Source organism: Taudactylus pleione, unplaced genomic scaffold, assembly GCF_031769625.1.
Source record: "Taudactylus pleione unplaced genomic scaffold, aTauple2 ptg002170l, whole genome shotgun sequence".
NCBI lineage: Eukaryota > Metazoa > Chordata > Amphibia > Anura > Myobatrachidae > Taudactylus > Taudactylus pleione.
The window spans coordinates 98,368-123,725 of NW_028286564.1; the positions used below are offsets into that span (position 1 = coordinate 98,368).

Consider the following 25,358-nt stretch of genomic DNA (forward strand, 5'->3'; position numbering starts at 1 on the left):
CTGGATACTGCCTTGTAGTGAGATGTGCTGGATACTGCCTTGTAGTGAGCTGTTGTGCTGGATACCGCCTTCTAGTGAGCTGGTGTGCTGGATACCACCTTGTAGTGAGCTGTTGTGCTGGATACTGCCTTGTAGTGAGATGTGCTGGATACTCCCTTGTAGTGAGATGTGCTGGATACTGCCTTATAGTGAGATGTGCTGGATACTGCCTTGTAGTGAGCTGGTGTGCTGGATACTGCCTTGTAGTAAGAGGTGCTGGATACTGCCTTGTAGTGAGCTGGTGTGCTGGATACTGCCTTGTAGTAAGAGGTGCTGGATACTGCCCTGTAGTGAGCTGGTGTGCTGGATACTGCCTTGTAGTGAGCTGTTTTGCTGGATACTGCACTGTAGTGAGCTGGTGTGCTGGGTACTACCTTGTAGTAACATGTGCTGGATACTGCCTTGTGGTTGGATGTGCTGGATACTGCCTTGTAGTGAGCTGTTGTGCTGGATACTGCCTTCTAGTGAGCTGGTGTGCTGGATACTGCCTTGTAGTGAGATGTGCTGGATACTGCCTTGTAGTGAGCTGTTGTGCTGGATACTGCCTTGTAGTGAGATGTGCTGGATACTGCCGTGTAGTGAGATGTGCTGGATACTGCCTTGTAGTGAGATGTGCTGGATACTGTCTTGTGGTTGGATGGTGTGCTGGGTACTGCCTTGTAGTGAGATGTGCTGGATACTGCCTTGTACTGAGATGTGCTGGATACTGCCTTGTAGTGAGATGTGCTGGATACTGCCTTGTAGTGAGATGTGCTGGATACTCCCTTGTAGTGAGATGTGCTGGATACTGCTTTGTAGTGAGATGTGTTGGGTACTGCCTTGTAGTGAGATGTGCTGGATACTGCCTTGTAGTGAGATGTGCTGGATACTGCCTTGTAGTAAGATGTGCTGGATACTGCCTTGTAGTGAGATGTGCTGGATACTGCCTTGTAGTGAGATGTGCTGGATACTGCCTTGTAGTGAGATGTGCTGGATACTGCCTTGTTGTGAGGTGTGCTGGATACTGCCTTGTAGTGAGATGTGCTGGATACTGCCTTGTGGTGAGCTGTTGTGCTGGATACTGCCTTGTAGTGAGATGTGCTGGATACTGCCTTGTAGTGAGATGTGCTGGATACTGCCTTGTAGTGAGATGTGCTGGATACTGCCTTGTAGTGAGATGTGCTGGATACTGCCTTGTAGTGAGATGTGCTGGATACTGCCTTGTAGTGGGATGTGCTGGATACTGCCTTGTGGTGAGCTGTTGTGCTGGATACTGCCTTGTAGTGAGCTGGTGTGCTGGGTACTACCTTGTAGTAACATGTGCTGGATACTGCCTTCTGGTTGGATGGTTTGCTGGATACTGCCTTGTGGTTGGATGTGCTGGATACTGCCTTGTAGTGAGCTGTTGTGCTGGATACTGCCTTCTAGTGAGCTGGTGTGCTGGATACTGCCTTGTAGTGAGCTGGTGTGCTGGATACTGCCTTGTAGTGAGATGTGCTGGATACTGCCTTGTAGTGAGATGTGCTGGATACTGCCTTGTAGTGAGATGTGCTGGATACTGCCTTGTAGTGAGCTGTTGTGCTGGATACTGCCTTGTAGTGAGATTTGCTGGATACTGCCTTGTAGTGAGGTTTGCTGGATACTGCCTTGTAGTAAGATGTGCTGGATACTGCCTTGTAGTGAGATGTGCTGGATACTCCCTTGTAGTGAGATGTGCTGGATACTGTCTTCTGGTTGGATGGTGTGCTGGGTACTACTGCCTTGTAGTGAGGTGTGCTGGATACTGCCTTGTAGTGAGCTGGTGTGATGGATACTGCCTTCTACTAAGATGTGCTGGATACTGCCTTGTTGTGAGATGTGCTGGATACTGCCTTGTAGTGAGGTGTGCTGGATACTGCCTTGTAGTGAGGTGTGCTGGATACTGCCTTGTAGTGAGATGTGCTGGATACTGCCTTGTAGTGAGATGTGCTGGATACTGCCTTGTAGTGAGATGTGCTGGATACTGCCTTGTAGTGAGATGTGCTGGATACTGCCTTGTAGTGAGATGTGCTGGATACTGCCTTGTAGTGAGATGTGCTGGATACTGCCTTGTAGTGAGATGTGCTGGATACTGCCTTGTAGTGAGGTGTGCTGGATACTACCTTGTAGTGAGATGTGCTGGATACTGCCTTGTGGTGAGCTGTTGTGCTGGATACTGCCTTGTAGTGAGATGTGCTGGATACTGCCTTGTATTGAGATGTGCTGGATACTGCCTTGTAGTAAGATGTGCTGGATACTGCCTTGTAGTGAGATGTGCTGGATACTGCCTTGTAGTGATATGTGCTGGATACTGTCTTGTGGTTGGATGGTGTGCTGGGTACTACTGCCTTGTAGTGAGGTGTGCTGGATACTGCCTTGTTGTGAGCTGTTGTGCTGGATACTGCCTTGTAGTGAGATGTGCTGGATACTGCCTTGTAGTAAGAGGTGCTGGATACTGCCTTGTAGTGAGGTGTGCTGGATACTGCCCTGTAGTGAGCTGGTGCGCTGGATACTGCCCTGTAGTGAGCTGGTGCGCTGGATACTGCCTTGTAGTGAGATGTGCTGGATACTGCCTTGTAGTGAGATGTGCTGGATACTGCCTTGTAGTGAGATGTGCTAGATACTGCCTTGTAGTGAGATTTGCTGGATACTGCCTTATAGTGAGATGTGCTGGATACTGCCTTGTAGTGAGCTGGTGTGCTCGATACTGCCTTGTAGTAAGAGGTGCTGGATACTGCCTTGTAGTGAGCTGGTGTGCTGGATACTGCCTTGTAGTAAGAGGTGCTGGATACTTCCCTGTAGTGAGCTGGTGTGCTGGATACTGCCTTGTAGTGATCTGTTTTGCTGGATACTGCCTTGTAGTGAGCTGGTGTGCTGGGTACTACCTTGTAGTAACATGTGCTGGATACTGCCTTCTGGTTGGATGGTTTGCTGGATACTGCCTTGTGGTTGGATGTGCTGGATACTGCCTTGTAGTGAGCTGTTGTGCTGGATACTGCCTTCTAGTGAGCTGGTGTGCTGGATACTGCCTTGTAGTGAGCTGGTGTGCTGGATACTGCCTTGTAGTGAGATGTGCTGGATACTGCCTTGTAGTGAGATGTGCTGGATACTGCCTTGTAGTGAGATGTGCTGGATACTGCCTTGTAGTGAGCTGTTGTGCTGGATACTGCCTTGTAGTGAGATTTGCTGGATACTGCCTTGTAGTGAGGTTTGCTGGATACTGCCTTGTAGTAAGATGTGCTGGATACTGCCTTGTAGTGAGATGTGCTGGATACTCCCTTGTAGTGAGATGTGCTGGATACTGTCTTCTGGTTGGATGGTGTGCTGGGTACTACTGCCTTGTAGTGAGGTGTGCTGGATACTGCCTTGTAGTGAGCTGTTGTGCTGGATACTGCCTTGTAGTGAGCTGTTGTGCTGGATACTGCCTTGTAGTGAGATGTGCTGGATACTGCCTTGTAGTGAGATGTGCTGGATACTGCCTTGTAGTAAGATGTGCTGGATACTGTCTTCTGGTTGGATGGTGTGCTGGGTACTACTGCCTTGTAGTGAGGTGTGCTGGATACTGCCTTGTAGTGAGCTGGTGTGCTGGATACTGCCTTGTAGTGAGCTGGTGTGCTGGATACTGCCTTGTAGTGAGATGTGCTGGATACTGCTTTGTAGTGAGATGTGCTGGATACTGCCTTGTAGTAAGATGTGCTGGATACTGCCTTGTAGTGAGATGTGCTGGATACTGTCTTGTGGTTGGATGGTGTGCTGGGTACTACTGCCTTGTTGTGAGGTGTGCTGGATACTGCCTTGTAGTGAGCTGGTGTGCTGGATACTGCCTTGTAGTGAGCTGTTTTGCTGGATACTGCACTGTAGTGAGCTGGTGTGCTGGATACTTCCTTGTGGTGAGCTGTTGTGCTGGATACTGCCTTGTAGTGAGGTGTGCTGGATACTGCCTTGTAGTGAGATGTGCTGGATACTGCCTTGTAGTGAGCTGGTGTGATGGATACTGCCTTGTACTAAGATGTGCTGGATACTGCCTTGTAGTAATATTTGCTGGATACTGCCTTGTAGTGAGGTGCGCTGGATACTGCCTTGTAGTGAGGTGCGCTGGATACTGCCTTGTAGTGAGATGCGCTGGATACTGCCTTGTAGTGAGATTTGCTGGATACTGCCTTGTAGTGAGGTGTGCTGGATACTGCCTTGTAGTGAGATGTGCTGGATACTCCCTTGTAGTGAGATGTGCTGGATACTGCCTTGTAGTCAGATGTGCTGGATACTGCCTTGTAGTAAGATGTGCTGGATACTGCCTTGTAGTGAGATGTGCTGGATACTGCCTTGTAGTGAGATGTGCTGGATACTGTCTTGTGGTTGGATGGTGTGCTGGGTACTACTGCCTTGTAGTGAGGTGTGCTGGATACTGCCTTCTAGTGAGCTGTTGTGCTGGATACCACCTTGTAGTGAGCTGTTGTGCTGGATACTGCCTTGTAGTGAGATGTGCTGGATACTGCCTTGTAGTGAGATGTGCTGGATACTGCCTTGTAGTGAGATGTGCTGGATACTGCCTTGTAGTGAGATGTGCTGGATACTGCCTTGTAGTGAGATGTGCTGGATACTGCCTTGTAGTGAGGTGTGCTGGATACTACCTTGTAGTGAGATGTGCTGGATACTGCCTTGTGGTGAGCTGTTGTGCTGGATACTGCCTTGTAGTGAGATGTGCTGGATACTGCCTTGTATTGAGATGTGCTGGATACTGCCTTGTAGTAAGATGTGCTGGATACTGCCTTGTAGTGAGATGTGCTGGATACTGTCTTGTGGTTGAATGGTGTGCTGGGTACTACTGCCTTGTAGTGAGGTGTACTGGATACTGCCTTGTTGTGAGCTGTTGTGCTGGATACTGCCTTGTAGTAAGAGGTGCTGGATACTGCCTTGTAGTGAGGTGTGCTGGATACTGCCCTGTAGTGAGCTGGTGCGCTGGATACTGCCTTGTAGTGAGATGTGCTGGATACTGCCTTGTAGTAAGAGGTGCTGGATACTGCCTTGTAGTGAGATTTGCTGGATACTGCCTTGTAGTGAGGTGTGCTGGATACTGCCTTGTAGTGAGGTGTGCTGGATACTGCCTTGTAGTGAGGTGTGCTGGATACTGCCTTGTAGTGAGATGTGCTGGATACTGCCTTGTAGTGAGCTGTTGTGCTGGATACCGCCTTCTAGTGAGCTGGTGTGCTGGATACCACCTTGTAGTGAGCTGTTGTGCTGGATACTGCCTTGTAGTGAGATGTGCTGGATACTCCCTTGTAGTGAGATGTGCTGGATACTGCCTTATAGTGAGATGTGCTGGATACTGCCTTGTAGTGAGCTGGTGTGCTGGATACTGCCTTGTAGTAAGAGGTGCTGGATACTGCCTTGTAGTGAGCTGGTGTGCTGGATACTGCCTTGTAGTAAGATGTGCTGGATACTGCCCTGTAGTGAGCTGGTGTGCTGGATACTGCCTTGTAGTGAGCTGTTTTGCTGGATACTGCACTGTAGTGAGCTGGTGTGCTGGATACTGCCTTGTAGTGAGCTGGTGTGCTGGGTACTACCTTGTAGTAACATGTGCTGGATACTGCCTTCTGGTTGGATGGTTTGCTGGATACTGCCTTGTGGTTGGATGTGCTGGATACTGCCTTGTAGTGAGCTGTTGTGCTGGATACTGCCTTCTAGTGAGCTGGTGTGCTGGATACTGCCTTGTAGTGAGATGTGCTGGATACTGCCTTGTAGTGAGCTGTTGTGCTGGATACTGCCTTGTAGTGAGATGTGCTGGATACTGCCTTGTAGTGAGATGTGCTGGATACTGCCTTGTAGTGAGATGTGCTGGATACTGCCTTGTAGTGAGATGTGCTGGATACTGTCTTGTGGTTGGATGGTGTGCTGGGTACTGCCTTGTAGTGAGATGTGCTGGATACTGCCTTGTACTGAGATGTGCTGGATACTGCCTTCTGGTTGGATGGTTTGCTGGATACTGCCTTGTGGTTGGATGTGCTGGATACTGCCTTGTAGTGAGCTGGTGTGCTGGATACTGCCTTGTAGTGAGCTGGTGTGCTGGATACTGCCTTGTAGTGAGCTGGTGTGCTGGATACTGCCTTGTAGTGAGATGTGCTGGATACTGCCTTGTAGTGAGATGTGCTGGATACTCCCTTGTAGTGAGATGTGCTGGATACTCCCTTGTAGTGAGATGTGCTGGATACTGCCTTGTAGTCAGATGTGCTGGGTACTGCCTTGTAGTGAGATGTGCTGGATACTGCCTTGTAGTGAGCTGTTGTGCTGGATACTGCCTTGTAGTGAGATGTGCTGGATACTGCCTTGTAGTGAGATGTGCTGGATACTGCCTTGTAGTGAGATGTGCTGGATACTGCCTTGTAGTGAGATGTGCTGGATACTGCCTTGTAGTGAGATGTGCTGGATACTGCCTTGTTGTGAGGTGTGCTGGATACTGCCTTGTAGTGAGATGTGCTGGATACTGCCTTGTGGTGAGCTGTTGTGCTGGATACTGCCTTGTAGTGAGATGTGCTGGATACTGCCTTGTAGTGAGATGTGCTGGATACTGCCTTGTAGTGAGATGTGCTGGATACTGCCTTGTAGTGAGATGTGCTGGATACTGCCTTGTAGTGAGCTGGTGTGCTGGATACTGCCTTGTAGTGAGATGTGCTGGGTACTGCCTTGTAGTGAGATGTGCTGGATACTGCCTTGTAGTGAGCTGATGTGCTGGATACTGCCTTGTAGTGAGATGTGCTGGATACTGCCTTGTGGTGAGCTGTTGTGCTGGATACTGCCTTGTAGTGAGATGTGCTGGATACCACCTTGTAGTGAGCTGTTGTGCTGGATACTGCCTTGTAGTGAGATGTGCTGGATACTCCCTTGTAGTGAGATGTGCTGGATACTGCCTTATAGTGAGATGTGCTGGATACTGCCTTGTAGTGAGCTGGTGTGCTGGATACTGCCTTGTAGTAAGAGGTGCTGGATACTGCCTTGTAGTGAGCTGGTGTGCTGGATACTGCCTTGTAGTAAGAGGTGCTGGATACTGCCCTGTAGTGAGCTGGTGTGCTGGATACTGCCTTGTAGTGAGCTGTTTTGCTGGATACTGCACTGTAGTGAGCTGGTGTGCTGGATACTGCCTTGTAGTGAGCTGGTGTGCTGGGTACTACCTTGTAGTAACATGTGCTGGATACTGCCTTCTGGTTGGATGGTTTGCTGGATACTGCCTTGTGGTTGGATGTGCTGGATACTGCCTTGTAGTGAGCTGTTGTGCTGGATACTGCCTTCTAGTGAGCTGGTGTGCTGGATACTGCCTTGTAGTGAGATGTGCTGGATACTGCCTTGTAGTGAGCTGTTGTGCTGGATACTGCCTTGTAGTGAGATGTGCTGGATACTGCCTTGTAGTGAGATGTGCTGGATACTGCCTTGTAGTGAGATGTGCTGGATACTGTCTTGTGGTTGGATGGTGTGCTGGGTACTGCCTTGTAGTGAGATGTGCTGGATACTGCCTTGTACTGAGATGTGCTGGATACTGCCTTGTAGTGAGATGTGCTGGATACTGCCTTGTAGTGAGATGTGCTGGATACTCCCTTGTAGTGAGATGTGCTGGATACTGCTTTGTAGTGAGATGTGTTGGGTACTGCCTTGTAGTGAGATGTGCTGGATACTGCCTTGTAGTGAGATGTGCTGGATACTGCCTTGTAGTAAGATGTGCTGGATACTGCCTTGTAGTGAGATGTGCTGGATACTGCCTTGTAGTGAGATGTGCTGGATACTGCCTTGTAGTGAGATGTGCTGGATACTGCCTTGTTGTGAGGTGTGCTGGATACTGCCTTGTAGTGAGATGTGCTGGATACTGCCTTGTGGTGAGCTGTTGTGCTGGATACTGCCTTGTAGTGAGATGTGCTGGATACTGCCTTGTAGTGAGATGTGCTGGATACTGCCTTGTAGTGAGATGTGCTGGATACTGCCTTGTAGTGAGATGTGCTGGATACTGCCTTGTAGTGAGATGTGCTGGATACTGCCTTGTGGTGAGCTGTTGTGCTGGATACTGCCTTGTAGTGAGATGTGCTGGATACTGCCTTGTAGTGAGATGTGCTGGATACTGCCTTGTAGTGAGATGTGCTGGATACTGCCTTGTAGTGAGATGTGCTGGATACTGCCTTGTAGTGAGATGTGCTGGATACTGCCTTGTGGTTAGATGTGCTGGAAACTGCCTTGTAGTGAGCTGATGTGCTGGATACTGCCTTGTAGTGAGCTGTTTTGCTGGATACTGCACTGTAGTGAGCTGGTGTGCTGGATACTGCCTTGTAGTGAGCTGGTGTGCTGGATACTACCTTGTAGTAACATGTGCTGGATACTGCCTTCTGGTTGGATGGTTTGCTGGATACTGCCTTGTGGTTGGATGTGCTGGATACTGCCTTGTAGTGAGCTGGTGTGCTGGATACTGCCTTGTAGTGAGCTGGTGTGCTGGATACTGCCTTGTAGTGAGATGTGCTGGATACTGCCTTGTAGTGAGATGTGCTGGATACTCCCTTGTAGTGAGATGTGCTGGATACTCCCTTGTAGTGAGATGTGCTGGATACTGCCTTGTAGTCAGATGTGCTGGGTACTGCCTTGTAGTGAGATGTGCTGGATACTGCCTTGTAGTGAGCTGTTGTGCTGGATACTGCCTTGTAGTGAGATGTGCTGGATACTGCCTTGTAGTGAGATGTGCTGGATACTGCCTTGTAGTGAGATGTGCTGGATACTGCCTTGTAGTGAGATGTGCTGGATACTGCCTTGTAGTGAGATGTGCTGGATACTGCCTTGTAGTGAGATGTGCTGGATACTGTCTTGTGGCTGGATGGTGTGCTGGGTACTACTGCCTTGTAGTGAGGTGTGCTGGATACTGCCTTGTAGTGAGCTGTTGTGCTGGATACTGCCTTGTAGTGAGATGTGCTGGATACTGCCTTGTAGTGAGGTTTGCTGGATACTGCCTTGTAGTGAGATGTGCTGGATACTGCCTTGTAGTGAGGTGTGCTGGATACTGCCTTGTAGTGAGATGTGCTGGATACTGTCTTGTGGTTGGATGGTGTGCTGGGTACTACTGCCTTGTAGTAAGATGTGCTGGATACTGCCTTGTAGTCAGATGTGCTGGATACTGTCTTGTGGTTGGATGGTGTGCTGGGTACTACTGCCTTGTAGTGAGGTGTGCTGGATACTGCCTTCTAGTGAGCTGGTGTGCTGGATACTGCCTTGTAGTGAGCTGGTGTGCTGGATATTGCCTTGTAGTGAGATGTGCTGGATACTGCCTTGTAGTGAGATGTGCTGGATACTGCCTTGTAGTGAGGTTTGCTGGATACTGCCTTGTAGTGAGATGTGCTGGATACTGCCTTGTAGTGAGATGTGCTGGATACTGTCTTGTGGTTGGATGGTGTGCTGGGTACTACTGCCTTGTAGTGTGGTGTGCTGGATACTGCCTTGTAGTGAGCTGTTGTGCTGGATACTGCCTTGTAGTGAGCTGTTGTGCTGGATACTGCCTTGTAGTGAGATGTGCTGGATACTGCCTTGTAGTGAGATGTGCTGGATACTGCCTTGTAGTGAGTTTTGCTGGATACTGCCTTGTAGTAAGATGTGCTGGATACTGCCTTGTAGTGAGATGTGCTGGATACTGCCCCTGTAGTGAGCTGGTGTGCTGGATACTGCCTTGTAGTGAGCTGGTGTGCTGGATACTGCCTTGTAGTGAGCTGGTGTGCTGGATACTGCCTTGTAGTGAGATTTGCTGGATACTGCCTTGTAGTGAGGTGTGCTGGATACTGCCTTGTAGTGAGATGTGCTGGATACTGCCTTGTAGTGAGATGTGCTGGATACTCCCTTGTAGTGAGATGTGCTGGATACTGCCTTATAGTGAGATGTGCTGGATACTGCCCTGTTGTGAGCTGGTGTGTTGGATACTGCCTTGTAGTGAGCTGTTTTGCTGGATACTGCACTGTAGTGAGCTGGTGTGCTGGATACTGCCTTGCAGTGAGCTGGTGTGCTGGGTACTACCTTGTAGTAACATGTGCTGGATACTGCCTTCTGGTTGGATGGTTTGCTGGATACTGCCTTGTGATTGGATGCGCTGGATACTGCCTTGTAGTGAGCTGTTGTGCTGGATACTGCCTTCTAGTGAGCTGGTGTGCTGGACACTGCCTTGTAGTGAGATGTGCTGGATACTCCCTTGTAGTGAGATGTGCTGGATACTGCCTTGTAGTGAGCTGGTGTGCTGGATACTGCCTTGTAGTGAGGTTTGCTGGATACTGCCTTGTAGTAAGATGTGCTGGATACTGCCTTGTAGTGAGATGTGCTGGATACTGCCTTGTAGTCAGATGTGATGGGTACTGCCTTGTAGTGAGATGTGCTGGATACTGCCTTGTAGTGAGCTGTTGTGCTGGATACTGCCTTGTACTGAGATGTGCTGGATACTCCCTTGTACTGAGATGTGCTGGATACTGCCTTGTAGTGAGATGTGCTGGATACTGCCTTGTAGTGAGATGTGCTGGATACTGCCTTGTGGTGAGCTGTTGTGCTGGATACTGCCTTGTAGTGAGATGTGCTGGATACTGCCTTGTAGTGAGATGTGCTGGATACTGCCTTGTAGTGAGGTGTGCTGGATACTGCCCTGTAGTGAGCTGGTGTGCTGGATACTGCCTTGTAATGAGATGTGCTGGATACTGCCTTGTAGTAAGATGTGCTGGATACTGCCTTGTAGTGAGCTGGTGTGCTGGATACTGCCTTGTAGTGAGATGTGTTGGATACTGCCTTGTAGTGAGATGTGCTGGATACTGCCTTGTAGTGAGGTTTGCTGGATACTGCCTTGTAGTAAGATGTGCTGGATACTGCCTTGTAGTGAGATGTGCCGGATACTGCCTTTTAGTCAGATGTGATGGGTACTGCCTTGTAGTGAGATGTGCTGGATACTGCCTTGTAGTGAGCTGTTGTGCTGGATACTGCCTTGTACTGAGATGTGCTGGATACTGCCTTGTACTGAGATGTGCTGGATACTGCCTTGTAGTGAGATGTGCTGGATACTGCCTTGTAGTGAGATGTGCTGGATACTGCCTTGTGGTGAGCTGTTGTGCTGGATACTGCCTTGTAGTGAGATGTGCTGGATACTGCCTTGTAGTGAGATGTGCTGGATACTGCCTTGTAGTGAGATGTGCTGGATACTGCCTTGTAGTGAGGTGTGCTGGATACTGCCCTGTAGTGAGCTGGTGTGCTGGATACTGCCTTGTAATGAGATGTGCTGGATACTGCCTTGTAGTGAGATGTGCTGGATACTGCCTTGTAGTGAGATGTGCTGGATACTCTTGTGGTTGGATGGTGTGCTGGGTACTACTGCCTTGTAGTGAGGTGTGCTGGATACTGCCTTGTAGTGAGCTGGTGTGCTGGATACTGCCTTGTAGTAAGAGGTGCTGGATACTGCCTTGTAGTAAGAGGTGCTGGATACTGCACTGTAGTGAGCTGGTGTGCTGGATACTGCCTTGTAGTAAGAGGTGCTGGATACTGCCTTGTCGTGAGGTGATATACTGTGGCGGATGGCGTTTTGTGGTGATGTCTGACTTGACTAATTTTGACCTTAATTCATATTGTGCCACCAAGTATCTCGGAATGTTATTAATATATAGGCATGCTGTGTGCAAGATCCCCACTTCTGCCAGTGGCTATATCTCATGCATGATATTTGTGAAGTAGGGTGTATGTGCATATATACTAATACCTGTGACAGCACCATCTTTCTAAAGATATCACCTAGAAGATGGCACCATCTGCTGATCATATGAGAAGCACCTGCTGGCACACCGTGGAGCCTAAACTGATTGCAAGGTGTGAGGTGCACAGGAGGACATGGCTCATTGGGGGGCATTCTATATATGCCACTGAAGTGTTCGAAGCGCCATACAGTGTAACTATTACATTGAAAACACAACCACTCCAAAATAAACAGTACAGAAGGGGAGTCGCGAATCAGTGCAGTGGAATGGGGAATTCAGTGCAGAAGCAAGGCAATAGAGGAAGAGCAGAGAGTGTGAGGTCAGAGATGTAGGAAGGAGAAGAGCACGTGAGTGGAATGGGGCATTCAGTGCAGAAGTAAGGCAATAGAGGAAGAGCGGAGAGTGTGAGATCAGAGATGTAGGAAGCGGAGGAGCACGGGAGTTGGAGGAGAGAATCAGTGCAAAAGCAAGGCAATAGAGGAAGAGCGGAGAGTGTGAGGTCAGAGATGTAGGAAGGAGAGGAGCACGGGAGTGGGAGAAGGGAATATGAAGTAGCAAGGCAATAGAGGAAGAGCGGAGAGTGTGAGGTCAGAGATGTAGGAAGGAGAGGAGCACGGGAGTTGGAGGAGAGAATCAGTGCAGAAGCAAGGCAATAGAGGAAGAGCGGAGAGTGTGAGGTCAGAGATGTAGGAAGGAGAAGAGCATGGGAGTTGGAGGAGAGAATCAGTGCAGAAGCAAGGAAATAGAGGAAGAGTGGAGAGTGTGAGGTCAGAGATGTAGGAAGGAGAGGGGAGGGAATCAGAGCAGAAGCAAGGCAATAGAGGGAGAGTGTAAGGTCAGAGAAGTAGGGAAGGAGAGGAGCACGAGAGTGGGAGGAGGGAATCAGTGCAGAAGCAAGGCAATAGAGGAAGAGCGGAGAGTGTGAGGTCAGAGATGTAGGAAGGAGAGGAGCACGGGAGTGGGAGAAGGGAATATGAAGAAGCAAGGCAATAGAGGAAGAGCGGAGAGTGTGAGGTCAGAGATGTAGGAAGAAGAAGAGCACGGGAGTGGGAGGAGGGAATCAGTGCAGAAGTAAGGCAATAGAGAGCGGAGTGTGTGAGGTCAGAGATGTAGGAAGAAGAAGAGCACGGGAGTGGGAGGAGGGAATGTGCAGACACAAGGCAGTAGAGGAAGAGCGGAGAGTGTGAGGTCAGATGTAGGAAGGAGAGGAGCACAGTAGTGGGAAGAGGGAATTAGTGCAGAAGCAAGACAATAGAGGAAGAGTGGAGAGTGTAGTATAAAGAAGGCTTTGGTATGGTGGCACGGTTGGAATGTGGGCAGTATTGGGATGGCCTTTGTATGGTGGCACGGTTGGAGTTAGGGCAGTATAGAGAGGCTCTTGGTATGGTGGAACGGTTGGAATGAGGGCAGTATAGGGAAGGCAGAGGTATGGTGGCATGGTTGGAATGAAGGCTGTATAGAGAAGGCTCAGGTATGGTGGCATGGTTGGAATGAGTGCAGTATAGAGAAGGCGCAGGTATGGTGGCATGGTTGGAATGAAGGCAGTATAGAGAAGGCTCAGGTATGGTGGCACGGCTGGAATGAGGGCAGTATAGAGAAGGCTCAGGTATGGTGGCACGATTGGAATGGGGGCAGTATAGAGAAGGCTCAGGTATGGCGGCACGGTTGGAATGAGGGCAGTATAGAGAAGGCTCAGGTATGGTGGCACAGTTGGAATGAGGGCAGTATAGAGAAGGCTCTGGTATGGTTGCACGGTTGGAATGAGTGCAGTATAGAGAAGGCGCAGGTATGGTGGCATGGTTGGAATGAGGGCAGTATAGAGAAGGCTCAGGTATGGTTGCATGGTTGGAATGAGGCAGTATAGAGAAGGCTCAGGTATGGTGGCATGTTTGGAATGAAGGCAGTAGAGAGAAGGCTCAGGTATGGTGGCACAGTTGGAATGAGGGCAGTATAGAGAAGGCTCAGGTATGGTGGCACGGTTAGAATGAGGGCAATATAGAGAAGGCTCAGGTATGGTGGCACGATTGGAATGAGGGCATTATAGAGAAGGCTCAGGTATGGTGGCACGGTTGGAATGAGGGCAGTATAGAGAAGGCGCAGGTAAGGTGGCATGGTTGGAATGAAGGCTGTATAGAGAAGGCTCAGGTATGGTGGCATGGTTGGAATGAGTGCAGTATAGAGAAGGCGCAGGTATGGTGGCATGGTTGGAATGAAGGCAGTATAGAGAAGGCTCAGGTATGGTGGCACGGCTGGAATGAGGGCAGTATAGAGAAGGCTCAGGTATGGTGGCACGATTGGAATGGGGGGCAGTATAGAGAAGGCTCAGGTATGGCGGCACGGTTGGAATGAGGGCAGTATAGAGAAGGCTCAGGTATGGTGGCACAGTTGGAATGAGGGCAGTATAGAGAAGGCTCTGGTATGGTTGCACGGTTGGAATGAGTGCAGTATAGAGAAGGCGCAGGTATGGTGGCATGGTTGGAATGAAGGCAGTATAGAGAAGGCTCAGGTATGGTGGCACGGTTGGAATGAGTGCAGTATAGAGAAGGCGCAGGTATGGTGGCATGGTTGGAATGAAGGCAGTATAGAGAAGGCTCGGGTATGGTGGCACGGCTGGAATGAGGGCAGTATAGAGAAGGCTCAGGTATGGTGGCACGATTGGAGAATGAGGGCAGTATCGAGAAGGCTCAGGTATGGTGGCACAGTTGGAATGAGGCAGTATAGAGAAGGCTCAGGTATGGTGGCACGGTTAGAATGAGAGCAGTATAAAGAAGGCTCAGGTATGGTGGCACGGTTGGAATGAGGGCAGTATAGAGAAGGCTCAGGTATGGTTGCATGGTTGGAATGAGGCAGTATAGAGAAGGCTCAGGTATGGTGGCATGTTTGGAATGAAGGCAGTAGAGAGAAGCTCAGGTATGGTGGCACGGCTGGAATGAGGGCAGTATAGAGAAGGCTCAGGTATGGTGGCACGATTGGAATGGGGGCAGTATAGAGAAGGCTCAGGTATGGCGGCACGGTTGGAATGAGGGCAGTATCGAGAAGGCTTAGGTATGGTGGCACAGTTGGAATGAGGGCAGTATAGAGAAGGCTCAGGTATGGTGGCGCGATTGGAATGAGGGCAGTATGGTGGCACGGTTGGAATGAGGGCAGTATAGAGAAGGCGCAGGTATAGGTATGGTGGCACGGTTAGAATGAGAGCAGTATAAAGAAGGCTCAGGTATGGTGGCGCGATTGGAATGAGGGCAGTATGGTGGCACGGTTGGAATGAGGGCACTATAGAGAAGGCTCAGGTATGGTTGCATGGTTGGAATGAGGCAGTATAGAGAAGGCTCAGGTATGGTAGCACGGTTGGAATGAGGGCAGTATAGAGAAGGCTCAGGTATGGTGGCACGGTTGAAGTGTGGTCAGAGATGGTTTGGTAGAATTAATTGCGATGTTCTGGCATGCTGCGTGGTGTAACCCTGGCTCCTGTCCTACACCTCTTCTGTCATCCAACATCTAACTCAAACCACATCACTTCTTGTGATACACGAGGGGACTCTTATGGTGCACAGTTAGCTGGGATGTAACCCCAGCAGCCCACTATCTGCTTCCATTGTCCAAGCTATAAAGATAGCAGAACGTTGTTCTACTTACTGTGTAACCAGTTCTAGTGTCCCCTCCCACTGCAGGGTTATATTAACAGAATGTACTAGGACCCTCCCACGGCAGGGTGATGTTTGTTTCATGTCTGAGCCTGGTTACTGTTTATTCCAACCAATTTGATCTGTGTCTTCTGTTGTCAGAGCGGCTTTGGCCTCAGCTCATCAAGGACAACCGCTTCCTACCACACTGAGTGTCCTGCAGAGTACCCCACAGGTGCGCGGAATGCACACTATTATCAGGTGAGACCCCCCGCACAGACGCACAACCTCTCCCTCTGTATTACCACTGGTGACACTATTATTAAGTGACCCCCTGCACACACACCTCTCCCTCTGTATTACCGCTGGTTATTTCAATGTTCTGGCTTCCTCTAGGAACAAGGACACCAATCGAGACGAGTTCATCTTTTACTCAAAGCGTCCTCATGCGACTTCTGATTGAGCATGCGCTCTCCTTCCTCCCACTGAATGTAAGTGTGCAGTGACTGTATAATATATTATGTGCTGTGTGAGCGAGCGCTCTCCTTCTTCCCTCTCAGTATTAGTGTGCAGTGACTGTATAATATATTATGTGCTGTGTGACTGAGCGCTCTCCTTCCTCCCTCTCAGTATTAGTGTGCAGTGACTGTATAATATATTATGTGCTGTGTGACTGAGCGCTCTCCTTCCTCCCTCTCAGTATTAGTGTGCAGTGACTGTATAATATATTATGTGCTGTGTGAGTGAGCGCTCTCCTTCCTCCCTCTCAGTATTAGTGTGCAGTGACTGTATAATATATTATGTGCTGTGTGAGTGAGCGCTCTCCTTCTTCCCTCTCAGTATTAGTGTGCAGTGACTGTATAATATATTATGTTATGTGTGAGCGAGCGCTCTCCTTCCTCCCTCTCAGTATTAGTGTGCAGTGACTGTATAATATATTATGTGCTGTGTGAGTGAGCGCTCTCCTTCCTCCCTCTCAGTATTAGTGTGCAGTGACTGTATAATATATTATGTGCTGTGTGAGTGAGCGCTCTCCTTCTTCCCTCTCAGTATTAGTGTGCAGTGACTGTATAATATATTATGTGCTGTGTGAGCGAGCGCTCTCCTTCTTCCCTCTCAGTATTAGTGTGCAGTGACTGTATAATATATTATGTGCTGTGTGACTGAGCGCTCTCCTTCCTCCCTCTCAGTATTAGTGTGCAGTGACTGTATAATATATTATGTTATGTGTGAGCGAGCGCTCTCCTTCCTCCCTCTCAGTATTAGTGTGCAGTGACTGTATAATATATTATGTGCTGTGTGACTGAGCGCTCTCCTTCCTCCCTCTCAGTATTAGTGTGCAGTGACTGTATAATATATTATGTGCTGTGTGACTGAGCGCTCTCCTTCCTCCCTCTCAGTATTAGTGTGCAGTGACTGTATAATATATTATGTGCTGTGTGACTGAGCGCTCTCCTTCCTCCCTCTCAGTATTAGTGTGCAGTGACTGTATAATATATTATGTGCTGTGTGAGTGAGCGCTCTCCTTCCTCCCTCTCAGTATTAGTGTGCAGTGACTGTATAATATATTATGTGCTGTGTGACTGAGCGCTCTCCTTCCTCCCTCTCAGTATTAGTGTGCAGTGACTGTATAATATATTATGTGCTGTGTGACTGAGCGCTCTCCTTCCTCCCTCTCAGTATTAGTGTGCAGTGACTGTATAATATATTATGTGCTGTGTGAGTGAGCGCTCTCCTTCCTCCCTCTCAGTATTAGTGTGCAGTGACTGTATAATATATTATGTGCTGTGTGAGTGAGCGCTCTCCTTCCTCCCTCTCAGTATTAGTGTGCAGTGACTGTATAATATAATTATGTGCTGTGTGACTGAGCGCTCTCCTTCTTCCCTCTCAGTATTAGTGCAGTGACTGTATAATATATTATGTGCTGTGTGACTGAGCGCTCTCCTTCCTCCCTCTCAGTATTAGTGTGCAGTGACTGTATAATATATTATGTGCTGTGTGAGTGAGCGCTCTCCTTCCTCCCTCTCAAGTATTAGTGTGCAGTGACTGTATAATATATTATGTGCTGTGTGACGTGAGCGCTCTCCTTCTTCCCTCTCAGTATTAGTGTGCAGTGACTGTATAATATATTATGTTATGTGTGAGCGAGCGCTCTCCTTCCTCCCCTCTCAGTATTAGTGTGCAGTGACTGTATAATATATTATGTGCTGTGTGAGCGAGCGCTCTTCTTCCTCCCTCTCAGTTTTAGTGTGCAGTGACTGTATAATATATTATGTGCTGTGTGACTGAGCGCTCTCCTTCCTCCCTCTCAGTATTAGTGTGCAGTGACTGTATAATATATTATGTGCTGTGTGACTGAGCGCTCTCCTTCCTCCCTCTCAGTATTAGTGTGCAGTGACTGTATAATATATTATGTGCTGTGTGACTGAGCGCTCTCCTTCCTCCCTCTCAGTATTAGTGTGCAGTGACTGTATAATATATTATGTGCTGTGTGAGCGAGCGCTCTCCTTCCTCCCTCTCAGTATTAGTGTGCAGTGTCTGTATAATATATTATGTGCTGTGTGACTGAGCGCTCTCCTTCCTCCCTCTCAGTATTAGTGTGCAGTGACTGTATAATATATTATGTGCTGTGTGACTGAGCGCTCTCCTTCCTCCCTCTCAGTATTAGTGTGCAGTGACTGTATAATATATTATGTGCTGTGTGACTGAGCGCTCTCCTTCCTCCCTCTCAGTATTAGTGTGCAGTGACTGTATAATATATTATGTGCTGTGTGAGCGAGCGCTCTCCTTCCTCCCTCTCAGTATTAGTGTGCAGTGACTGTATAATATATTATGTGCTGTGTGACGTGAGCGCTCTCCTTCCTCCCTCTCAGTATTAGTGTGCAGTGACTGTATAATATATTATGTGCTGTGTGACTGAGCGCTCTCCTTCCTCCCTCTCAGTATTAGTGTGCAGTGACTGTATAATATATTATGTGCTGTGTGAGTGAGCGCTCTCCTTCCTCCCTCTCAGTATTAGTGTGCAGTGACTGTATAATATATTATGTGCTGTGTGACTGAGCGCTCTCCTTCCTCCCTCTCAGTATTAGTGTGCAGTGACTGTATAATATATTATGTGCTGTGTGACTGAGCGCTCTCCTTCCTCCCTCTCAGTATTAGTGTGCAGTGACTGTATAATATATTATGTGCTGTGTGACTGAGCGCTCTCCTTCCTCCCTCTCAGTATTAGTGTGCAGTGACTGTATAATATATTATGTGCTGTGTGACTGAGCGCTCTCCTTCCTCCCTCTCAGTATTAGTGTGCAGTGACTGTATAATATATTATGTGCTGTGTGAGTGAGCGCTCTCCTTCCTCCCTCTCAGTATTAGTGTGCAGTGACTGTATAATATATTATGTACTGTGTGAGTGAGCGCTCTCCTTCCTCCCTCTCAGTATTAGTGTGCAGTGACTGTATAATATATTATGTACTGTGTGAGTGAGCGCTCTCCTTCCTCCCTCTCAGTATTAGTGTGCAGTGACTGTATAATATATTATGTACTGTGTGAGTGAGCGCTCTCCTTCCTCCCTCTCAGTATTAGTGTGCAGTGACTGTATAATATATTATGTACTGTGTGAGTGAGCGCTCTCCTTCCTCCCTCTCAGTATTAGTGTGCAGTGACTGTTATAATATATTATGTGCTGTGTGAGCGAGCTCTTTGCATGTGTGCATTATCTGCAGATGGCGTGTGCACTCATCCTGCCTTTCTGTGTAGTACATGTATCATACATGTGTCACTAACTCACGGTCTACTGATTTTCCTGTATCAGCCGGTGACTGTGGAGACCCCTCAGGGGACGCTGTATCAGGGGAGAAGGTTCCATCGGCAGAGGGTAAGTACAGGGATTAATCTTATCGCTATTAGAGCTACGTGTTTATAAATATAATTATTACATACAAGGTGTTTCCTGGCTTCATGGAAAATTTTGTTTTGCATAATGTCCCAAGTTATTTTGAATAGATAAAATATATGTCTGGTAATTATTATAATATCACACACAGTATACAGCCGGCTGTCACTGATTCACCTTTCTTTTATATGGGCTAACATATAACAGCATATAACATGACCTCTTTAGCATATGTATTCAACATGCGGCATCCATCTACTATAAAACTACAGATACCAGCAAGCCCTGCCACACTGTGTAATTCCAGCTGGAGGGCCCCCTGCTCTATAACACAGCCCCTATAGCCCCCTATACCAATCACATGATAAAGCCCCTATACCCATTATATAATACAGCTCCTAAAGTATAATTCACTTTTTTGGAAGCCATATGTTATACACCTTATACACACAGTATATATTACACAGTATGTACAGATGTGATACCTGTATCTGTACATCACAATACCTATCTGTCCTGTTACACCTGTGATCAGCCAGTCACTGGTCTCCTGTCCTCTCATCCTGGTCACACTTACTACACCCGGTATATATATCACTGGCACCATGTGTTATACACCTTATACATCGCACTTGTTAATCATTTTCCTATTATACTGATATACTAATCTATCATTGTTATTAGCGCACAGACTCCATCATTTTTAACTTCTGCCGTTACCGTTTTTGTGCTGCGTAGTCACCAGTCATGTCCTATGATTGTAGATCACCGGAGTCTCCATTCTTCGTGCCGGGGAGACGATGGAGCAGGCTCTTACAGCAGTGTGTAAAGACATCCGACTGGGAAAGATTCTGATACAGACCAACCACAACACCGGGGAGCCGGAGGTGGGAGCAGTATATACTCAATGGCGGCTGCTACTAGGCCCATCCTTGTTCTTATAAGCCTTCACCTCGAGCGTCACGGCTCGGAACAGTCTCCTCCTAGCATTCACGGCTCGGGACAGTCTCCCCCTAGCGTTCACGGCTCGGAACAGTCTCCCCCTAGCGTTCACGGCTCGGGACAGTCTCCCCCTAGCGTTCACGGCTCGGGGCAGTCTCCCCCTAGCGTTCACGGCTCGGGGCAGTCTCCCCCTAGCGTTCACGGCTCGGGACAGTCTCCCCCTAGCGTTCACGGCTCGGGACAGTCTCCCCCTAGCGTTCACGGCTCGGGACAGTCTCCCCCTAGCGTTCACGGCTCGGGACAGTCTCCCCCTAGCGTTCACGGCTCGGAACAGTCTCCCCCTAGCGTTCACGGCTCGGAACAGTCGCGCCCTAGCGTCACGCGTGTGTGTCTCATACTATGGTCCCAGCACTATGTATCATCTCTCTCCCTCTTTCTTCTCTCCGTAGCTCCACTACTTGCGGTTGCCGAAGGAGATCAGCGAGGATTACGTTATCCTCATGGACAGTACTGTGTCTACGGGCGCTGCGGCTATGATGGCGATCCGGGTTCTGCTGGTGGGTACCGTGCTGTGTGTGTGAGGTACACGTGTCGCATGGAATAGTAATTACAGACAATGCCCAGGGGTAACTCCACAGCAAATCAACGCAGGACCCCAGACTGACCCCTTCAGAGTGCATGAAATGGGGCAGATACATCTAGGTCTTTGCTTTGGAAGTTATTTGCCTTTAATGCTGCAAAAATTATCTACTAACCATCTTTACGTGGCATTTGCAGCTCCCCTACAGGGACTGAGCTAGAGAGTTGGGCAAGGTCTCATTTTAAACCTCTTTTCTGGGCTTTCATATGATACATAACATAACTTTTCTCCAAGTTTTAAAATGTAAATAGAAAATAGTTCATATTGATGTTAATAAATTCCCAAAGTTTTATTTTGGGATCATCTGCTACAAGAGGACTATCTCTGCCTGTTCAGTACTTTTAATGTATCTCCTTAAACAATCCCTTTGCTATATATTTTGTGCAATGACACAGTGGGGTCACATGTAATAGGGGCGAGCAGTAACCTCTCACATTGGTCGAATTGTATCTTCAAAATGGGAAATACATCTGGATGAGGGTTTAAATCGTGAGTTTTTGTTGAGTTTAAAAAAATGCAAGTTTCCATGTTCTCAGACTCTATTACATTGGGAGAGTTTCCATGTTCTCAGACTCTATTACATTGGCCGAGTTTCCATGTTCTCTGACTCTATTACATTGGCCGAGTTTCCATGTTCTCTGACTCTATTACATTGGGAGAGTTTCCATGTTCTCAGACTCTATTACATTGGCTGAGTTTCCATGTTCTCAGACTCTATTACATTGGCCGAGTTTCCATGTTCTCAGACTCTATTACATTGGGTGAGTTTCCATGTTCTCTGACTCTATTACATTGGCCGAGTTTCCATGTTCTCTGACTCTATTACATTGGGAGAGTTTCCATGTTCTCAGACTCTATTACATTGGCTGAGTTTCCATGTTCTCAGACTCTATTACATTGGGCGAGATTCCCTGCTCTCTAACTCTATTACATTGGGTGAGTTTCCATGTTCTCTGACTCTATTACATTGGGCGAGATTCCATGTTCTCTGACTCTATTACATTGGGTGAGTTTCCATGTTCTCTGACTCTATTACATTGGGCGAGATTCCATGTTCTCTAACTCTATTACATTGGGTGAGTTTCCATGTTCTCTGACTCTATTACATTGGGCGAGTTTCCATGTTCTCTGACTCTATTACATTGGGCGAGATTCCATGTTCTCTAACTCTATTACATTGGGTGAGTTTCCATGTTCTCTGACTCTATTACATTGGGCGAGATTCCATGTTCTCTGACTCTATTACATTGGGTGAGTTTCCATGTTCTCTGACTCTATTACATTGGGTGAGTTTCCATGTTCTCTGACTCTATTACATTGGGCGAGATTCCATGTTCTCTGACTCTATTACATTGGGTGAGTTTCCATGTTCTCTGACTCTATTACATTGGGTGAGTTTCCATGTTCTCTGACTCTATTACATTGGGCGAGATTCCATGTTCTCTAACTCTATTACATTGGGTGAGTTTCCATGTTCTCTGACTCTATTACATTGGGCGAGTTTCCATGTTTTCTGACTCTATTACATTGGGCGAGTTTCCGTGTTCTCTGACTCTTATTACATTGGGTGAGTTTCCATGTTCTCTGACTCTATTACATTGGGCGAGTTTCAATTCTCTCACTCTATTACATTGGGTGAGTTCCATGTTCTCTGACTCAAACTAGGAGAAATTATGGAATAAAAAAAAGTACATCTATACCCCAATATAATATCTGTCCATAGGTAAAGGTCTTTTTACACCTAGTGTCCAGAGGTATGGGCACCAGTCATGTGCGGTCAGGTGAGGCAGAGTCTTTCCTGTCCTTAGTATACTCCAGAGTTTTGACTAAAAATTCTAAGAAAAATATAAAGAAAATATTATACATTTCTGCATCGGGGTACATAGGGATCCACAGGGATACCATGGGGATATTATGGTTGGAAGACCAGGCACCAAACAGTTAAAGCTTTGGCTCTCAGAATGCCTCGGGTCCTCCTCCATATATACCCCGCCCCCAGCCATAGGCCTTCAGTTGTTTGTTTGGTCTGGCAGGATCAGAGGCACCTTTGTAACGGTACTGCTCAGACAGTCCTAAGCTTTTATTTTATGTTTTATTTTATGTTTTCTGAGTTGGCAGCGCTAAGCGTCTGTATTAGGACTCATGTACTGTGACTCCATCTACCTCCGCTGGGCCGTAACATCAGTAATTGTGCTGGTGATTTTGGCGGGTCGCGGCTGAGCTTAGCTAGCAGCAATGCTGTGACCTGGACTGCACCGGATGCTCGGCGATGTCAGGTAAGGCGATTCCTCACTTACAGAGAATCGCCCGCCGCAGTCCTCACTTCTGGTGTCAGAGATGCACCGGAAGTCGCTACTGTAAGTACCAGGGATTGTCCGTGTCCTTACTACACCAACTGGGACCGTATTGTCTGGCGCCGGGGATCGGCAGCAGATGCGTATATTCTGCCACAAGGCCAGCGTACCCGGCTGGTTAGCGGAGCTTAGGGGAGGTAGGCGCTCCCCCGACCTAGATGCATTTTCTGTGAAGGGTTTTGCACGTCTGGGTTGCTCCGCCTACCCCCACGTGTATGAGACGCTCACATTCCGCGCTTAGTGCGCCCGGTAGCTGTTGGTCTCCGGAGGGTCTGGGTCAGTCTCCCTGTATACCTCTCCCTTGGTTAAGGTATACGGTGCTCTATGTCCTACCATTACTTTACATTGCTGTAGCTGAATTAGAGCCCATTGTAATTATATTACATGTGCAGTGTATGTGACTGTAATTATATTACATGTGCAGTGTATGTGACTGTAATTATATTACATGTGCAGTGTATGTGACTGTAATTATATTACATGTGCAGTGTATGTGACTGTAATTATATGACATGTGCACTGTATGTGACTGTAATTATGACATGTGCACTGTATGTGACTGTAATTATGACATGTGCAGTGTATGTGACTGTAATTGTATGACATGTGCACTGTATGTGACTGTCATTGTATGACATGTGCACTGTATGTGACTGTAATTGTATGACATGTGCACTGTATGTGACTGTAATTGTATGACATGTGCACTGTATGTGACTGTAATTGTATGACATGTGCACTGTATGTGACTGTAATTGTATGACATGTGCACTGTATGTGGCTGTAATTATATGACATGTGCACTGTATGTGGCTGTAATTGTATGACATGGGCAGAGTATGTGACTGTAATTGTATGACATGGGCAGTGTATGTGACTGTAATTGTATGACATGTGCAGTGTATGTGACTGTAATTGTATGACATGTGCAGTGTATGTGACTGTAATTATATTACATGTGCAGTGTATGTGACTGTAATTATATTACATGGACAGTGTATGTGACTGTAATTATATTACATGTGCAGTGTATGTGTGACTGTAATTATATTACATGTGCAGTGTGTGTGACTAATTATATGACATGTGCAGTGTGTGTGACTGTAATTATATGACATGTGCAGTGTGTGTGACTGTAATTATATGACATGTGCAGTGTGTGTGACTGTAATTGTATGACATGTGCAGTGTGTGTGACTGTAATTATATTACATGTGCAGTGTGTGTGACTGTAATTATATAACATGTGCAGTGTGTGTGACTGTAATTGTATGACATGTGCAGTGTGTGTGGCTGTAGTTATATGACATGTGCACTGTATGTGACTGTAGTTATATGACATGTGCACTGTATGTGACTGTAATTATATGACATGTGCACTGTATGTGACTGTAATTATATGACATGTGCACTGTATGTGACTGTAATTATGACATGTGCACTGTATGTGACTGTAATTATATGACATGTGCAGTGTATGTGACTGTAATTATGACATGTGCACTGTATGTGACTAATTATATGACATGTGCACTGTATGTGACTAATTATATGACATGTGCACTGTATGTGACTAATTCTATGACATGTGCACTGTATGTGACTAATTCTATGACATGTGCAGTGTATGTGACTGTAATTGTATGACATGTGCACTGTATGTGACTGTAATTGTATGACATGTGCAGTGTATGTGACTGTAATTGGATGACATGTGCAGTGTATGTGACTGTAATTGGATGACATGTGCAGTGTATGTGACTGTAATTGGATGACATGTGCACTGTATGTGGCTGTAATTGTATTACATGTGCACTGTATGTGGCTGTAATTGTATTACATGTGCAGTGTATGTGGCTGTAGTTATATGACATGTGCACTGTATGTGACTGTAGTTATATGACATGTGCACTGTATGTGACTGTAATTGTATGACATGTGCACTGTATGTGACTGTAATTGTATGACATGTGCAGTGTATGTGACTGTAATTGTATGACATGGGCAGTGTATGTGACTGTAATTGTATGACATGGGCAGTGTATGTGACTGTAATTGTATGACATGGGCAGTGTATGTGGCTGTAGTTATATGACATGGGCAGTGTATGTGGCTGTAGTTATATGACATGTGCACTGTATGTGA

General features: G+C 47.4%; 1 pseudogene across 1 annotated transcript in view; it reads left to right on the forward strand.

Annotated features, from left to right (window-relative positions):
- The window catches only part of LOC148433692 (uridine-cytidine kinase-like 1), a 143,093-nt pseudogene that overhangs the window by 81,744 nt on the left and 35,991 nt on the right, over nt 1-25,358 (forward strand). Inside the window, exons 8-12 of the transcript XR_015876866.1 lie at nt 15,551-15,649; nt 15,785-15,879; nt 19,197-19,259; nt 20,042-20,164; nt 20,669-20,776. The product of XR_015876866.1 is annotated as a uridine-cytidine kinase-like 1 (transcript). The remainder of the gene's footprint in view (nt 1-15,550; nt 15,650-15,784; nt 15,880-19,196; nt 19,260-20,041; nt 20,165-20,668; nt 20,777-25,358) is intronic.